The sequence below is a fragment of the Gossypium hirsutum genome, chromosome A03, assembly GCF_007990345.1.
Source record: "Gossypium hirsutum isolate 1008001.06 chromosome A03, Gossypium_hirsutum_v2.1, whole genome shotgun sequence".
NCBI lineage: Eukaryota > Viridiplantae > Streptophyta > Magnoliopsida > Malvales > Malvaceae > Gossypium > Gossypium hirsutum.
This window is the reverse complement of record NC_053426.1, coordinates 6,496,739-6,513,805: the sequence shown is the minus strand read 5'-3', so window position 1 is coordinate 6,513,805 and position 17,067 is coordinate 6,496,739. Positions and strand designations below refer to the sequence as shown.

The 17,067-nt window shown below is 29.8% G+C and overlaps 1 long non-coding RNA gene across 1 annotated transcript; it reads left to right on the top strand.

Moving 5' to 3' along the window:
• The first annotated feature begins 13,928 nt into the window (after positions 1-13,928).
• LOC107887979 (uncharacterized) lies at positions 13,929-15,974 on the top strand. Its single transcript, XR_001681228.2, has 3 exons — positions 13,929-14,230; positions 14,919-15,004; positions 15,929-15,974. It is a non-coding gene; the product is annotated as an uncharacterized lncRNA (long non-coding RNA).
• The last annotated feature ends 1,093 nt before the right edge of the window (positions 15,975-17,067 follow it).

Sequence of the window (17,067 nt, the reverse complement as noted above, 5' to 3'; positions counted from 1 at the left end):
GAATGATGCTCTCAATGTGACAAATTTGTTTTGAATGATGTTACACGGTGACACGAAGAAAACAATGTTAGCAACTGAATTATAGAATTCTTCTAATTATTATGAAAAAAATATGATTCATGTAAACATCACTTAATCCGATATAAATTATTACTATTATTATTTTAGAATAAAGTAAAAATCACAAGTTTCAATATAGGGTTTTTAGTTGGACTAATAAATTTATTGATAGTCGTCTTATACAAATACAAGTCATCTATAAACAATTACAAATTAACTAGAAAGTTCGTACCCATCATATTCTTAGAGATCATAATGTAGTTACGGAATTCATGGCCAAACAAGCTGGTATAAATTTTACCACAACCGTTTTTTGAACCTCCCAAGCTGTGCAAAAATTAATCCAAAAGAATATTATAGACTTTTGATTTTCTGTTTGTTTCTGTAATAGCTTAATACTATTTCTATTTACCAAAAAAATATTTTTTAAACCATATTGATGTTAAAATAGTAATACTTTGTTGAAGGGATATAGATAATAATCTCTATAACATTTTTTTTGTTAAGATTTTCTTTATTATATGTAGGTAATTGTTACATACATATAATTGCATTTTAGATTTAAATTATATTTGGATGTTATTAGTAAAAATGACTTAACAAATTTTTTTTTTAACTTCGTGATGTATTTTTCATGTTTCAATTTGATAGATTTATTAAGTTCAATTAATCAATTTATAAGTTATTAAGTTCAATTAATTAATTAACATATAATTTTTTTTGAATAATTTAGCATATAAAATTTACGAACGTAATTTCACTTAAAGACTAAAATAATTTTATTAATTTTTAATGGTTTATCAAATATGCTCTTAGTATAGGTATGGTTGTTGTTCTTATAAGTAGAAATATGTCATAGATGACTAAAATTGAAAAAAAAATCCATTCTATAAAAAAATTAATTACTTTATTATTACTAGAAATTTTATCACACATGTATGGACGTGGAAATTATGTACTTAGAACATAGATATTAGTTTAAAAAATAATATACAATAAATGATGAAACATGTGGTTTGAAACTAAATAATAATAACATATAAATATGTATAATATTAAAATGAAAAAAACTGATTAAATTGTGAGTAAAATAAAATTTAAACATGTAAACATATCATATTAAGAATACAAAATGCACCACGATTGTTTATCATGATATTGTCATCAATCTTGAGTTAGTGGCATGTTGATTTGTAACACTAACTCAATCAACGACATTATCAATATATAAATTTATGGATGTAATAAAGTATACATAATACAATTAAAATGTAGATATAATATTGTAATAAAACTTTTGCTCATTAGTAAAGGTAAAGTTTTATTAATGTAAATAGTACAAGTTCAAATCCAATCAAATGTAAAATTTTTATTGGTTTTTTTAAATAAGAAAATTAAAATACTCTCTAATAACTTATCTTAATTATAAAAAGATATTTTCGTAATTTCTCTAACTAAAAGTTTAAATAATAGTATAGATAGAAGGTAATTGTTACAAAAATGACGAGTTGTATTTCACATTTTATTATCAAAATATTACTTTCAAAATCTTAACATTAAAATTTTCAATTCGACAATTTAAAAATGATGAATTTTCTTTAAAAGTATAACCTATTACACTTTTCTCTAAAAAGTTAAGCAATTTTTTTTCTATTACTATTAGAGGTGTTCATAGGTTAAGTTAGGTCGAATTTGAACTAGGCTTATATATAATATTAATATACTTTATATGAAAATACAATATTATGTAAACGTTAGAAATTATGTTAAGTTGTTTAAATTTAAATTTTTAGTAAAATTAAAAATATATTAAATATTAAATTAAAACAAGTATGCACTTTTTAAAAAAAAAAGTTATAGGTAGGGGATTGCAACCAAGGGTCATTGCAACTACACAGGTTGCTGCACATGGTTTTCGTTGGCGTGTGGGGGATTGGGTGTCTATTTGGGTTTTTTCTTACCCTTGGTTGTGCAGCGATGCCTTGTTTTTTATTGCTTCAGTTACTCTTTAGGGGGCTTGAAGAGTTGCGTGTGAAAGATCTTAAGGTCAAGAATGGGGGGGATTGGAATATGATTTTTTTTGAAGGTGTATTATCCCCTCTCGATGTGGCCTGGGTTTATATGATCCCTCTTGGGCGTAATCAACAGCTTGACCGGCTAATTTGACATCATAATTATAATGACTTTTATAATGTGAAGTCCAGTTACTATGTGGTGCTTGATTCGATTCATAACCTCTCATATTTTTATGCCAAGGGCCTTTGAAGTTGTTGGGGACTACCCTTTACCACGTAAGATAAATGAGCATTATCGGAGGTGCTAATAAGTTCATGTTGTCGTGGCTGATGTTGCACATGTATTTTTGTGTTGTTCATAGGTTTTTTTGTGTGCTATCTGGTTTCTTGGCTCGTTAGAAGGTGCCATTCGTGGGGTGGTACAAGTGCAACATCGACATTGCATGTTTTGCTCAAAAGAATCGTATAGGTTTTGCGATTATTATTCATGATTGGGGTGGAATGGCTAACAAAGCGGCTCATATATCAGGTCATGTATGTAACACTTCGTACTCAGCCTAGAAGTTAAGACTAAGTCTGGAGGCTATATCAGTTGATATTAAAAACAAATCAACCTTTAAGTATTTTAACGTTCATCATACAGAAAATATTTAAACAGTTAAACTAACATGAAAATCCAAGCTTACAAACCGTAGTTTGAAATAAAACATACGTTAGTTCAAATTTAAATAAACAATAAAATATCTAGAAAAGAGAGATGACCGAGCTCCTAGCACATCGAATCTCCTAAGTCTGTGGGTTATCTACAATTTAGTTAACAAATAGAATGTATTTATCATTCAATGTGTGTAACAGGTATAAAGGCAAGACAACAATATAAATATAACAATAATTTCTCAAATTCGGATACAAAATCAAATAGATGATACTCAATATTATCATAACAGTTCAGATAAGATGTAGAACATATCAAATACGGATACAGAACAGATCAGAATCAAATGCAATTTTCTACCCCCATCCGCTACACACCATCTCTAACCATCCCAACACACTATATAAAGTATTAAGTACCCATCCAGCCCTACACACCCGTTAGTATTGGTATGAAACATTTTAGAGTGATTACTGATGGTCGCTAAACTAACTAAAAATTTGACTAAGGCAAGTGCACCTATCGAACAGCAGTATAGTTATGGTGAGACTGGAAATATTGTATCTACAAGGACTAAAAGTACTAGTAATTACTATCTTTTTATTATCTAGCCTAAGAATTAAAGGGATGTTTTAAACTAAGATAAACTATCTAACTAACTAAGAACACGACAAAGATTAAAGTTGGAAAATACTTTTGGAAATCCGATGAAGAAGACAATACCGAAGGAAGAATTCACCTAGACTTCACTTATTACTTTTGAATTAGACGATTTATTCACTTGTCTTAATCCGTAGAAATCCCTGATTATGTTATTATCTCTCTCGAGACTAAAAACAACTGACTCTAGGTTGATTAATTGAAATCTCTTTCTAATTAAAACCCCTATTGTCGCATTAACTTGACCTATGGATTCCCTTATTAGATTTGCCTCTAATCCGGCAGATTTATGTCGTCCTATCTCTAGGATTGCATGCATCTCTGCTTAATTATGGAGGATCTACTCTTAAACAGTGACTTTTGCTCCACTGAATAAGCACATCAAAACCTGAATTAATATCCTGAAATATTAAAACAAGGATTAAATCTCACAATTAAGAATAAGAACAAGTATTTATCATATAATTCAAAAGTAATAAGATCCGTCTTAGGTTTCAATTTCCCTAGGTATTTAAGGAATTTAGTTCATAATAATAGAGGAAAACATCTCAAAATTGGGACAACAACAAAACATAAAGAAACCCAAAGTACTTCTAAAGAAATTGAATGGAGACCTCCAGTCTTGAAGGAGATCCTACTTCCGAGCTGATTCTGGCTGTTCTTCGAGTATTTTCTTCTTTCTACTCTGTGTCCCCCCTTTTGATCCTCTTCTAGGGTGTTTATATAGACTTTGAAATGCTTTGAAACCTTAAAAATTAGCCTTTTTTTAAATAGAATTAGACTTTGGCTCGACAGGGACACGGCCGTGTGCCACACCCGTGTGAAGGTACTCAGGCCGTGTGTAATTCTGAGTTGGTTTTTAGTTGACACAGCCATCAAATAGAGCGTGTGGCCTACCCGTGTGTCACACACGGGCGTGTGGATTACCCGTGTGGAACTGCCTAACTGTGTGAAACACTAAATTAGGCCCATTTTGTCCGTTTTTGGCCCGTTTCTTGCTCTTTTTGCTATCCTAAGCTCTCTTGAGTATAAAACATGAAATTAAAGGATTAGGAGCATCAAATTCATTAAATCTTATGATAAACCATCCAAAAATATGCCAAGCATTGGGTAAAATATATATATATTATGGTTTATCAATTACAGACTAGCTGTCAGATCAGTATGGAATAAATCACCAGAATCATATACAAATTTGTGGCTTAGCCATTCAGTTTGACAGATCATTAAATTGTCAGCACTTCCTTCTTTATACCATTTCCACCCAATGCAGATATAAATTGCAGATATCAGATATCAATGATATACATATAATTAGCCAAATACAATTCATAATCAGATAATACAGATCATTATTATTTAACGGTTATTAGATTAATTATACGTACAAATGATCGATTATTCAGCCTCAGAGTATTGGATATATTATACAGTCTAATTCAAATCATACGGACCTTACGGAAGGCCCATGTTCGATTCAAACGATGCTTACAACCCTAGGGAAAATTTCAATATTTTGGTCCACACATCCTGGGTGTTTGGCCTATGTGGTCCACACAGCCTAGCACACGGTCATGTGGCTCAAAATAATGAGTTATACGGTCTGACACACGACCAAGCACATGTCTATGTGACTTACAACCCCTCACACGGCCTGGACACACGCCCGTGTTCCTGTCCAGTGAGACCCAAAATACAAATAGTGAGTTACACAGCCTGGACATACGCTCGTGTGCCTCCAATTCAAAAACAGTGAGTTACATAACCTAGCACATGGTGGAGTTGACAACCTTGTTTTTCGGTGTTAGAAACTTGTAGAAAAATGGGTTTTCATTACACACCTGTTAGACATCCGATGTAGAATAATAGGAAGTGATCCAAAGCCCTAAAAATAACAATTAGAAGTTCAATTAATGGCAAAAACGAAACAGTTCACACAAACAACAGTCAACCAACTAGGTCGAAACTTTGATGTAAACCCCAACTCAAAAACAACCATTACCTTCACACGATACAACAATTCATGAATCTATGTCATCTGGGGAATGATTTTTCTCGAGACTTTCTTCTAACGAACACCAATTGAACATTTAGACAGAGAATTCGAGCAATTTAATCAGAAACCAATTTTTTACCAAAAGTGAACAATAGCGACTATTAGCAGAAATTTAACACCAGAACTTACAGAATTAACTTTCAGTCAAAGAACAACGGAAAACGATACTTTCCCAACCACAATAACAAAAATTTAACAGGCATAACTCAAGAATCTATACAACTAAAGAGAAAAGAAGAAAAATAAAAGAGAAGAACAAAAAGAACAGGAATAAGAGAGGGAAAAAAGAAGGTGCGTTTAAAATAAAAATAAAAATATACTTCAAAAGCAAAACTAAATTAATTCTGAAGAGTAGTAAAAATATATCTCCGCTTTGCTTACGTTGAAACTCAAACACAAGGCCAAAAGATATACAAAAGCTTAACCATTGAACTAGCAGGCTCATTCTTGACATAAATTAACATTAAATTAAACCTAAGTCAAACTTTCAGGGTTAAGGGTTGAGCCAAAAGAATAATAAAATTTTCTAAAAGTGAGATTTGAACCCTTGACCTCAATCACACAATAGAACACTTAACCACTAAAGCAAATACTTAATTGTTGATAAAAACTAATAACAACAATTCAAAAATTTGAGGTGTTACAATGTAACTTTATCGTATGTTGGATTCATCGAATGGCTCAATATCTTAACTCGCTTAGGCATGTTCTTGATGCTAATATAAGGCTCCGTTTGTTTCACTGAAAATGACTTTTGGAAAATGACTTATTTTTTTTGAAAAAGCTAATATTTTCTGGTGTTGGATGAATCTGTGTAAAATATTTTCTGTTGTTTGATAGATTTCCTGAAAATATTTCATAAAAGTTGTCTTCAATGAAACAAACATACATTTGATATTTATGATAAGTAGTGAATTTATTACAAAGTGATATTAAGGTGAAATTATATAAATAATGAATCTTCATGATGTTAAGAATTAAATTGTAATTTTTGTGAAATTTATAATTGAAACAAGAGAAGTGATATGCATGAAAATTTGTTATGTGAAATAAGATATTATAATGAATTATTTAATTAAAGTGCTTATATGGTGAAAAATAAATTACATGGAAATAGAGACTCAATTGAAAATTGTACAAAAGTTTAAGTGAGAAACAATTTAATATGTGAATAAAGAAATTATGATAAAAGTTAAATGAATGCGTTATGAAATGATGAAATATGCATAAAGTATTATAAAAATGAAATTGTGGAAAAAAATGGAATTTTTATGATGACAAGGACTAAATTGTTAAACTTGAGAAAATATGTGGATGAAATAATATAAGTGAAATACATAGAAATTTGATATTTGAAACAAGACATTGAGATAAATTATGTTATTAAAGTGTAACAAGAAAGAAAATTGATTTCATATGATTAATTAGTGAATATTGAACTTTTATGACAAAAAAGAACTAAATTGAAAAAAATATGAAAGATTATAAGAAAATATTTGATAAATGAAAAATGTAGTAGAGAATGTAACATCTCAGTGCTTTGACCCGATGTTCGAGTTAGGTATGGAGGGTGTTACAGTGAACTGAGCCTTAGTTTGGAAAATGTCTTACGAAAAAAAAAATTGATAAGAGATTTTACAGGATTAAGAGGGTAATTTTACGTTGACTGGAAAACATTTTATGTTAATCATCCTATTTTACATGAAATAAACATCGAAAAAGGATGAAAATATTTTAGTAAAAACTTTTACGTTAAAACAAACAGAGCCTAAATGTCTCTTTCGACCATAATAATGAGGGAATATAAGATTGGGTGTACACGGTAAGCCTGTCGACTTAGGGTTAGTGTTTATTCCCTTATTGTTTTGGTTTGTTCTTTGTCATTTTTCTGATTTCTTTTTATTAATTGAAATGTTTTTCCCTAAAAAAAGTATAAAAAGGGCTAAGCTTAGGCTTTGAATGTTGAAGCCCAAGCCCACTCATATTTTGGATAAGATTATTTTTTAGTCCAATTTCTTTTTTCGAGCCTTGTAATTTTATCTAAGCCCTCCTATATGTTAGGTGGGCCATCAGGCTTGGGCAAATAGCCAGAACATGTCTAATTACTATTCAATACAATAATCATTTCAATAATTTATGAGTTAATTCTTAGCATATAAATGGTAATGAAAAATTAATTAGATTATGTTAAACTCGGGAGAAAGAAAAAATTTATATAAAAATATATTTTATGGAATGAATCATATGTGGAATGGTAAAAGATTTGTAAATAGTTCTTCATCAATCTTTGGCTTGATTATGGGAGACTCTAACTTATTTAAAGTAGGGTAAACTATTAAAATAGTTACTTTTGTTTACCTCACATGTTACATTTTAGTCACTTACGTTATCGCGTTGTAATATTTTAGTCACTGAGTCGTTAATTGTCGTTAACAGCGTTATGGTAAGCTGACTTGACACGTTAAATAATCATTTCGTACAAAAATTTTAGGTTAATTTATACAATAGGTCCCCATATTTTTTTATTTTGACCAATTTATTTATTTTTATGTTCTTTTAAATTTATTTTTCTTTATTTTCCATTCTCTTCTGCTTCTCCCTTTGTTTTTCTCCCTTCTCCATTTCTTTTAACGTAGTTTTTCCATATTTTTCATTTGTTAAAACTAGCCCCTATACTTTTATTTTTTTGAACAATTTAATTTTTTCGAGTGAGGCAAGCTTGTGGACTAGTTTTAATAAGCAGAAAATATAGAAAAATTATGTTAAAAGAAATGAAAAAGGGGGGAAAATAGAGGAAGAAGCAAAAGAGAATGGAAAACAAAGAAAAATAAAGAAAGTTAAAAGAACATAAAAAAAATTAAATTGCTCAAAATGAAAAAAATATAGGGACCAATTATAAAGTTTAACCTAAAATTTTCGTTTGAAATGATTATTTAACATGCCATGTCAGCTTACTGTTACACCGTTAACAACAATTAATGACTCAGTGACTAAAATGTTACAACACGATAACTTAAGTGACTAAAATATAACATTTCAAATATAAATGACTAAAATGTAATCTGAGGCAAACAAAAATGATTATTTTGGTGGTTTACCCTTTAAAAGTAATAGATTGTAGTTGTTTATTTTTTAAAAAAACTTATGGAAATATTAAAAGACAAAAATACTATTCTAATATTATTTAATACTTTCTAAGAAAAAAGTTTTGAAGTCATTTTTTCATAAAAGAACGAAAACAATGAACACGAAAAGTTGTTAACAAAGTTCAAACTTATATTTGAAGAACATTAGTTTCATTATGCTAAATCTCACGGTACAAGGAATAGTTAAAGCCTAATCTATTATACCCATTGAATAATACCCTTAGATAGTTATAGTCTCGCCTAAAGTACATTTAGTATGAACTTTCTCCCAATAAAAACAACCCTTCCTAGTGAAGGTATAAAAATGAATCACTCAATAAAAACACATAATTATCCCTCACCATTTACTTGTTGATTTTTTACCACTTAATTTTTATATTTTGTACATAATTTTGATTGATGTAATAATAAGTTAAGCCTTCAATGTTTATATATTCTGTCAATTTAATCTTGATTCTAATCAATTATCTGAAAAATTTGTATAAAATTTTTAAGAATTTGAAAAATTCAAAAAGAATATATATAAAAACTCTAGCTTTAAATATATATATAAATAGACAAAAATTATAAATTTTGAGTGTTAAACTTATTATTATAGCAATCAAAATTTTATAAAATTGACGAAAATGTTTAATGTTACAATTAATCGTCTTTATATACTTAATTTTGAAATCAATAAAGATTAAATTACTCTAATTTTGAATGAATGAATTCAAACGTTATTGAAGTTGAAAAAAAAACCATAAGGCGTAGATCACAACTCAACACGTATGAAAACGCGTTGATGAACACAGAAAAAAGGAAAACAAAGTAGGATTATCATGAAAGAATCCACTTTGACAAATTTATAGCGTGAAAGAAGTGCATATTGTACTACATTTTCGAAGCAAAGCTAAACCCACCAATTAAAAATCATAACTCGTATAGTTATTACATGCGACATTTTTTAGTTGTGATCCTTTGTTTCTTTCACATTAACTTATGGTCCACTAACTGAAAAGTGGCCAATGATTTTAATAAACAATTTATATTGATGTTAAAGAATAATTTAATTGCTGATTGAGTCTTAGTTTAATTAGTATGAGTATTATTATTATTATAAGAGGATGTGAGCTCGAGTGTGTTGAAACGTATTATCTTTCTATTTATGGGTTGTGGAAGAGCTATAAATAATTGTAGACATTGTGTCAGAAAGAGAAAATATGATCGAAACCTAATTAAAATCTAATTAATAAAGTAAAACCAACCAAGCCCTCCAGGCAACTCTTATTATTTTAAATTAAAAAAAAAGTTAAAACCTATTAGTAAGTTTACGTTTTGTTCACTCAACTTCAAAAAGTTACAAAGTGGTCATTGAACTAATTAAAAGTTTTCATTTAAGTAACTGAACTAATCAAAAGTTTTCATTTAAATCATTGTGTTGTTAAGTTTTTTTTTAAAAATCCAGGTAGCAAACTCCAAGCGACGATTCAACGATCAGTATGATAGATCAATACCCATCAACAAGTAGAATAACATACATTAGATTCAAGTTGATCTAACGATCAATGTTGAAGATCGGAGAAGAAACCTGCTTGAATTTTGATTCGTAGATTCATGATATTCAAATATGTTTTCTGAAAAAAAATTGAAGAATAAAAAAGGGGAAAATGAATTTCTGATTAGTACAAGTAATGCAAATAAATAAAGTTATACAATAATATTTTAACAATCTAATTACTTAAATTAAAAATTTTAAATAATTCAAATAATTATTCTTTTAATTTTTTTAAAATTAAATAATTAAAATGTAAATTTATTAATAATTTAATCATCTTATTTATTAATTATCAATATCATCATAAATTATAAAGTTAATTTACGACTTTCGAGACCCATGAAATAATTTTTAACTTTAAATAAAAAAAATGAACTATGACACAATTATAGTATGTATAACTAGTGTATAATGTCGACATCCATATATGACTTTTGGGAATAGCCATTCACCATTACCCTAAAGCCTCGAGGTAGTGGTTTCAATTTTCAAAAGGTGGCTACAGTTTCATGTGATTATTGTTGATTTAATTATTCATAAAATTATAAATAAATATAAAACTTAAAGTTTAATTCGATTGGTATTGATATTATAATCAGTGTAAAAAGATGTGGGCTCAAGTGCATTATTTTACTATTTAAAGGTTGAAGAGAAGCTACAGGTAATTTTAAATATAATATCAAAAAGTTTTCGAAGTTTAAAATTTAATCATATATTTAAAAAATTAAAAATTACTATTTTTAATTTGAAACCATTAATATTTCTATCCAAAATTTATTATTAATATGCGTACCAACTTCAAAACAAGCAAAATGGATATATATTTTATAAAAACAAGAAATGGATAACTTTATCCTTGAAAATAAATATATATTAAAAATATAATTTATACATGAAATTATAAATTATATTTTCCTTTCAAATTTGTCTATTGAGAAATCATTTTCTAGGCCATACTTTTGAAGTGGACTGAACAAAATGAAAATGCAATCAATTAAAATCATTGAATCGACCCAATATGGACCATAGCTTCTTCTTTTTTTAATTATTCAAAAACATTATTCTAATCTCATCATCTCTGACTTTAAAGCTATTTTCTAAAATAATAAATATTTTGTACCAAAATAATAATAAATATTTTTATAATTGAATTTCTACCTAACTTTTCTATTTTGGAGAACCATAGAATATTAACACCATGAAATGTCACTGTTAAACCCTAATTAATAATCGTAATTACTTTTTCTTGGCACGTAGTAGTTTTTTAACTTGAAAACTTATGGCACACTGGTTTCATATATGTGTTGATGTGTGACGTGAGTGAAAGAAAAATACCAATTATAATACATGTGTTATGTGAGTGAAAAAATTATCATACATGCGTGATATGGATTACAAAGTGACCAAATTTCACTTGATCTTGGGGTAATTTATTTCAGTGCCTTGACAAGTTACTTTGCAACAGTGAGTGGTTTGCAATTTTTCCTTTCCAACAGTCATATGTTAATACTTCTTAAGAGCTTTGTGAAGGTCGATAAGACAAAGCACGTTAGCTTTCGATTCCTAGCTGCTTGGAAAGGCCACTTGGATTTTCAGGATTTTTTATCCACTACTACTTGGATATCGATTAATAGTTTCAAATCTAGAGGGAAAGATTAGAACAGTGGTCACATTGGGAGAAGGAGTCGAGGCTACTAGCCTGGCTTAAGGGCATTGATAAAGCACTTGATAGCCAACATTCTGATTTCTTGATTGAGTTAGAGATGAAAGTTTGTGGCTCTAGAAATCTCGATGTTAATGGTTTCCTTGGGACTTAAGCACTATTAATAGAAGTAATAATAGTTGGTGTGATGATCAAGAAGCGAAGAGATGCAACCCCCTTACGATTGTGCAAATGTTGCGATGGGATTGGTAGCTACTATTTGAACATGTCTATAGGGAAGGTAATTATCTTGTCGGTATGACATTAGATTTGGATTATAACATTTATATATGTAATAATTCATTTGACCAAATAAATTAAAATGTTTGTGAGTTGATTTTTAGTAACTCGTGACACGAACTTAATTAAATATATTATATATAATGTTAGGTTAAAAACAGAGATACGTAAATAAATGATGGAGTAATTTCTATAATAATAATTCTACCCCATAGTTTCCAACATTTTTTATTTTTATTCTTTTATGCAAGCCAGCCAGCCAAAAATTCCTTTATCATCCGAATTTTAGAATCATGAACTCACTTCTAAGAATATTCTTTATTAATCGACCTTTGTTCACTTTACACTTTACAAAAACAAATAAATAAATCAGCATCTTTTCTTTTTTTTTTCTTAAAACAAAAAGAAAGAGATATATTCTTTCAATCACCAACGTTGGTATTCATAATTTTTCACAAGTAATTTGCAATTCCAAAGAGAGTAACATCAACTAGCTTATCATTCTTTTTACGAAAATTAAAGTCGATCGAATGGTTAAAATAACTTTTAATAAGAGAGAAGGGTTACATCTATTTACAAATAATCTTTTTATTATAGTTTAAACGAGTTGTATTTTTTTTACAATTAAGTTGATTTTTTTTCTTTATTTTTTATTTTCTTCTGCTTCTTCCTTTGTTTTCCTTCTCTCTTCATGTAGTTTTTCTATGTTTTTTATTTGTTAAATCTAGTCTCTATACTTTTATTTTTTTGAACAATTTAATTTTTTCTTTTTCTTTTCTTCTTCCCCTTTAGTTTTAACAAATGGAAAACATAGAAAAACTAAATTAAAAGAGATGGAGAAGGGAGGAAAACAAATGAAGAAGCAGAAGAGAATGAAAAATAAAGAAAAAAAGAAAAGTTAAAAAAACATAAAAGAAAAATAATTAAATTGCTCAAATCGAAAAATATGGAGACCAATTGTATAATTTAACTTAAAATTTTTGTTTGAAATGATGATTTAACGTGCCACGCCAGCTTTCTGTTACACCGTTAACGGCAATTAATGGCTTAATGACTAAAATGTTACAACACGTTAACATAAGTGACTAGAATGTAACATTTCAAACATAAATGACTAGAATGTAACTGGAGGTAAACAAAAACAATTATTTTTGTAGTTTGCCCTATTAATTTTAGGAGGTCTATTATAGCAATTACACCATTTAACTAAGGAGAGCCCTCTACTAGCCTTTGGTTTATGCAACATATGAGCCATCCCCAAGTTACATCATGACTCCTCTATGGGTTTTATGGCAAATATGACAAGTCCTCTATCACATCCAATCACGTTATCGAAAAATTGCCAAACCTTCTATTGCTTTCTAAGTGCATCAAAACCACCATAAAAAGCTATCAAACCCTAACATTATCATGTAAATTTCTTTCATCTTTATCGTCAAATCTTATATCTAACAATTAATTTCATTTTTAGAACTTTAAATTAAAATTCTCTTTTCTTCAAAAAATAAAAGTTGATAGTGTAAAGTAGACATTTAAGTCAAAAAAAAGGGTGGAATGTTGAAGCATCTTTGGATGATATTTGATTATGATGGTGAGTGACTTGTATCATGTCATGGTTCAAGGGAGAACCTAAACGTTATTGATCATTGAAATGCGAATATAATTTATGGGCACCATGTGACAGCCCAAAATTGACCCTAGTCGGGAAGTGGTTTCGGGACCACAAAACCGAGTTACAAGAAAATTTATTTTAATTTTAATTGCATATATTAAATGTGGTAGTGTATGTGTGGAAATAATAAAGGTTTAAAATTAGCCTTAGGAATGTGGATTTTCATGAAAGGACTTAGTTGAGAAATTTAGAAAAGATGATAGATAAATTGAAAGGATTAAATAATAACAAGGTGAGAAAGTATGGATTTGCATGTCAAAATGCCCTTAATTCATGAAGTGGCCGGCCATGTGATGATGGTCCTCCATTAAGTCAAGTTAAATACAATTTTATAATGGTAAATGATAAAATAATCTAAATAGAAACATAAATTAATAAGAAATGGAAGGTGGGAGAGTGTCATCTTCTCCTTGCAAAACCGAACATAAAGGAAGAAGGAAAGAAAAATGGTTAAAAAGCATTCGGTCAACTTAAGGGATTAATCAAGGTAAGATTGCATGTTATTTTTCATTAAATTTTGTTAAATTTAGTTAATAGACAAATCCATATTATAACCCATAGGGTGATTTCTCTATTTGGTGAAAAAAAAATGGGCATTCGGATGTGATCGTTAGATGTTAAGAGGATAGTGTTTGATGCTTTGGAATGGAATATTAGAAAGATGAGTAATGAAATAGCTAATAGATATATGAACCTTGGTATGATATTATGGATAGATGTGAAGTTTTTGGTAGTAGAAACATTCGGCCAAATTATTATGTGGAGGAACTATGTGCTCAAATGAAATGAAAAAAAAATGATATTGCATCGAAATTGTATATTCGGCATTTAAAATTAAGTACATAGGTGATGTTAGATTGATCTTGCATATTCGGCTATATAGTATGCACATTGGTGAAATTTCTTTGATTCTATACAATCGACCAAATGAGGAGGTTGGTTTACAAAGTTGAGTTTGATTCATAATTATGTATATTTGAATGTAATCATATTTGGCATAATATTATTTTGGAAGGGATAATACATTTGGCTTTGAGATATAATATGAACATTAGTTGAGACTTGGATGTCTTGAACAAGGATGATTGTAAAAAAAAAATGGAATTATTAAATTTATATATATATAGGTATCTTGCAAGGTAAATTAAATTACTAAACTTATTTATTTAATCAAGCTCAAGAATCCAAAGGAGGGGAATCAAGCAAAGGCAAAGCAAAGAATATTGAGTAGTTGATTGGGAATCACTTCATCCGACCTAAGGTAAGTCATTAAGCATATATTTTGTATCAATTTAAATGGTTATAACGTCTATGTAATGATGCTGAATGGAACGATAAATATATATATTTATACATGTATGCATGGGGTGATGAAAGTATTGAATAAAAAGAAAAGAGGTGAGATGAATTGAGTTGTTGGTTTAGGCACTAAGTGTGCGGGTGTAAACATTTATGATCATGAGATTGGCACTAAGCGTGCGGGTTTAAATTGTACAGCACTAAGTGTGCGAGTTTACAGTACATGGCACTAAGTGTGCGCGGTTGATTATTAAGCACTATGTGTGCGAACCCAATATATATTTTCTATAAATTATTTACATTAAGGGTGCGACTTTACCGAGTCGATTTTGGACAGCGGAAAAAGGTAAGTGTGCGAACTTGAAATGCATGGTACTAAGTGTGTGAGTTTAAAGTGCATGGCACTGAGTGTGCGTGGGTGATTACTAAACATTATGTGTGCAACCCAATATATATTTTCCATAAATTATTTACACGAAGGGTGCGGCTTTACCGAGTCAATTTTGGACAGCGGAAAAGGTAAGTACCTTGAGTTCATGGCTAATAGGCGCTATGTTTATATTTGGAGTTGAGCTTGGTAAGTTTTGAACCTATGTGACGATTATAGTTGAAGTCACGTACATAAGGTTCATTGTGGAATAGGTGAAAGTTCGTTTAATTGTATGATTATAACGAAAATAAAATGATGTATGAAAGGTCAATGTAGGACTTGGTATGAGATTGAACCATAGGGTTTAAGGAACTATGGTATAGTTTGGTATGGATGGAGTACTTAACCTCATTTCATTGTTTCCTGTTGTGATAATTTTATTAATGGATGGTTGTGGAATGCTTATGACTTACTGAGTTATATACTCATTCGGTGTTTGCTTGTCACCTATTCTAGGTTTCTTGGACTCGTCTCTTTTTGCGTGATCGTGCCGTCGTCGAAGTCATCACACCGGCTAGCAACCTTTGGTACTTTCTTCTTAGTTGGTCTAGGAGAACATTTCGGCATGTATAGGCTATTATGTTATGTTTGAACTTTGGTATGTAAACTTTTAGCCATGCGAAAATGGCATAAATGTTCGGTTGGATTTGGTTTTATAACATTAGGTCGTAAGTCTTGGTAATACGATCTTTATGTCATGGTTGATTATTTTTGGTGTTAAAATTTATGTTATGGCAAAAGTGTAGTAAGGGGGGGGATGTTTGACAATGATTAGCCTTTGGTATGGCTAGTCATGATTATAATTTTGTGATATGTATGATGAATTACTAGTTAGATCAATAAGAAATCACTAAATGGACATAGTTGCTTCAGTAATAGATGCTGGCAGCAGCAGTGACGTGGGATTGAAAAATTACAACAATTAGTAGGAATGGAATTAAATAGTGGATAAATTATGTAATCGAAGCTCGATGAGTCTATTTTCATATAGAAGTAACGAAACAATCATATGGACAGTATGTTAAGAGATATTCAGGTTCTCGCGAGACAGGGCCAGAACGGTTTCTGGGTTCCCTGTTCCGACTTTGTAAATTTATTATGAATTAACCAGAGATAATTAGGAGCCATGCCATATATGTATAGATTCCTATTTGAGTCTAGTTTCTATAGAAATAAACGGCATCAGTATTGAAGCTCTGTACAGGGAGATATCCAGGTCGTAATGCACAAAGGTCAGTGTAGTCGACCCCAGTAACATGGGAGACTTTGACTAATAAACTGTACTAATTGGCCCAACCAAAAATTCTAGAAAAAAATATGTAGATGGGCATATGAGTCTAGTTTCAGGGAAAATTCACAGAACTGGATTTCGAGTCCCAGAGCTCAAGATATGATTTTTAAAGTGACTAGTACGCAGATTGGCAGCTTGTCTGGAAAAATTTTTAATAAGTGGTTTGAAGTCTGTTAACACCTCGTGTTCGACTCCGGCGATGGTCTCGGGTTCGGGGTGTCACATTTGATTGGTATCAGAGCTATGGTTTAGCCGGTTCTAGGACTACCATAGCACGTATGAGTCTAGCTATACATGCCTTAAT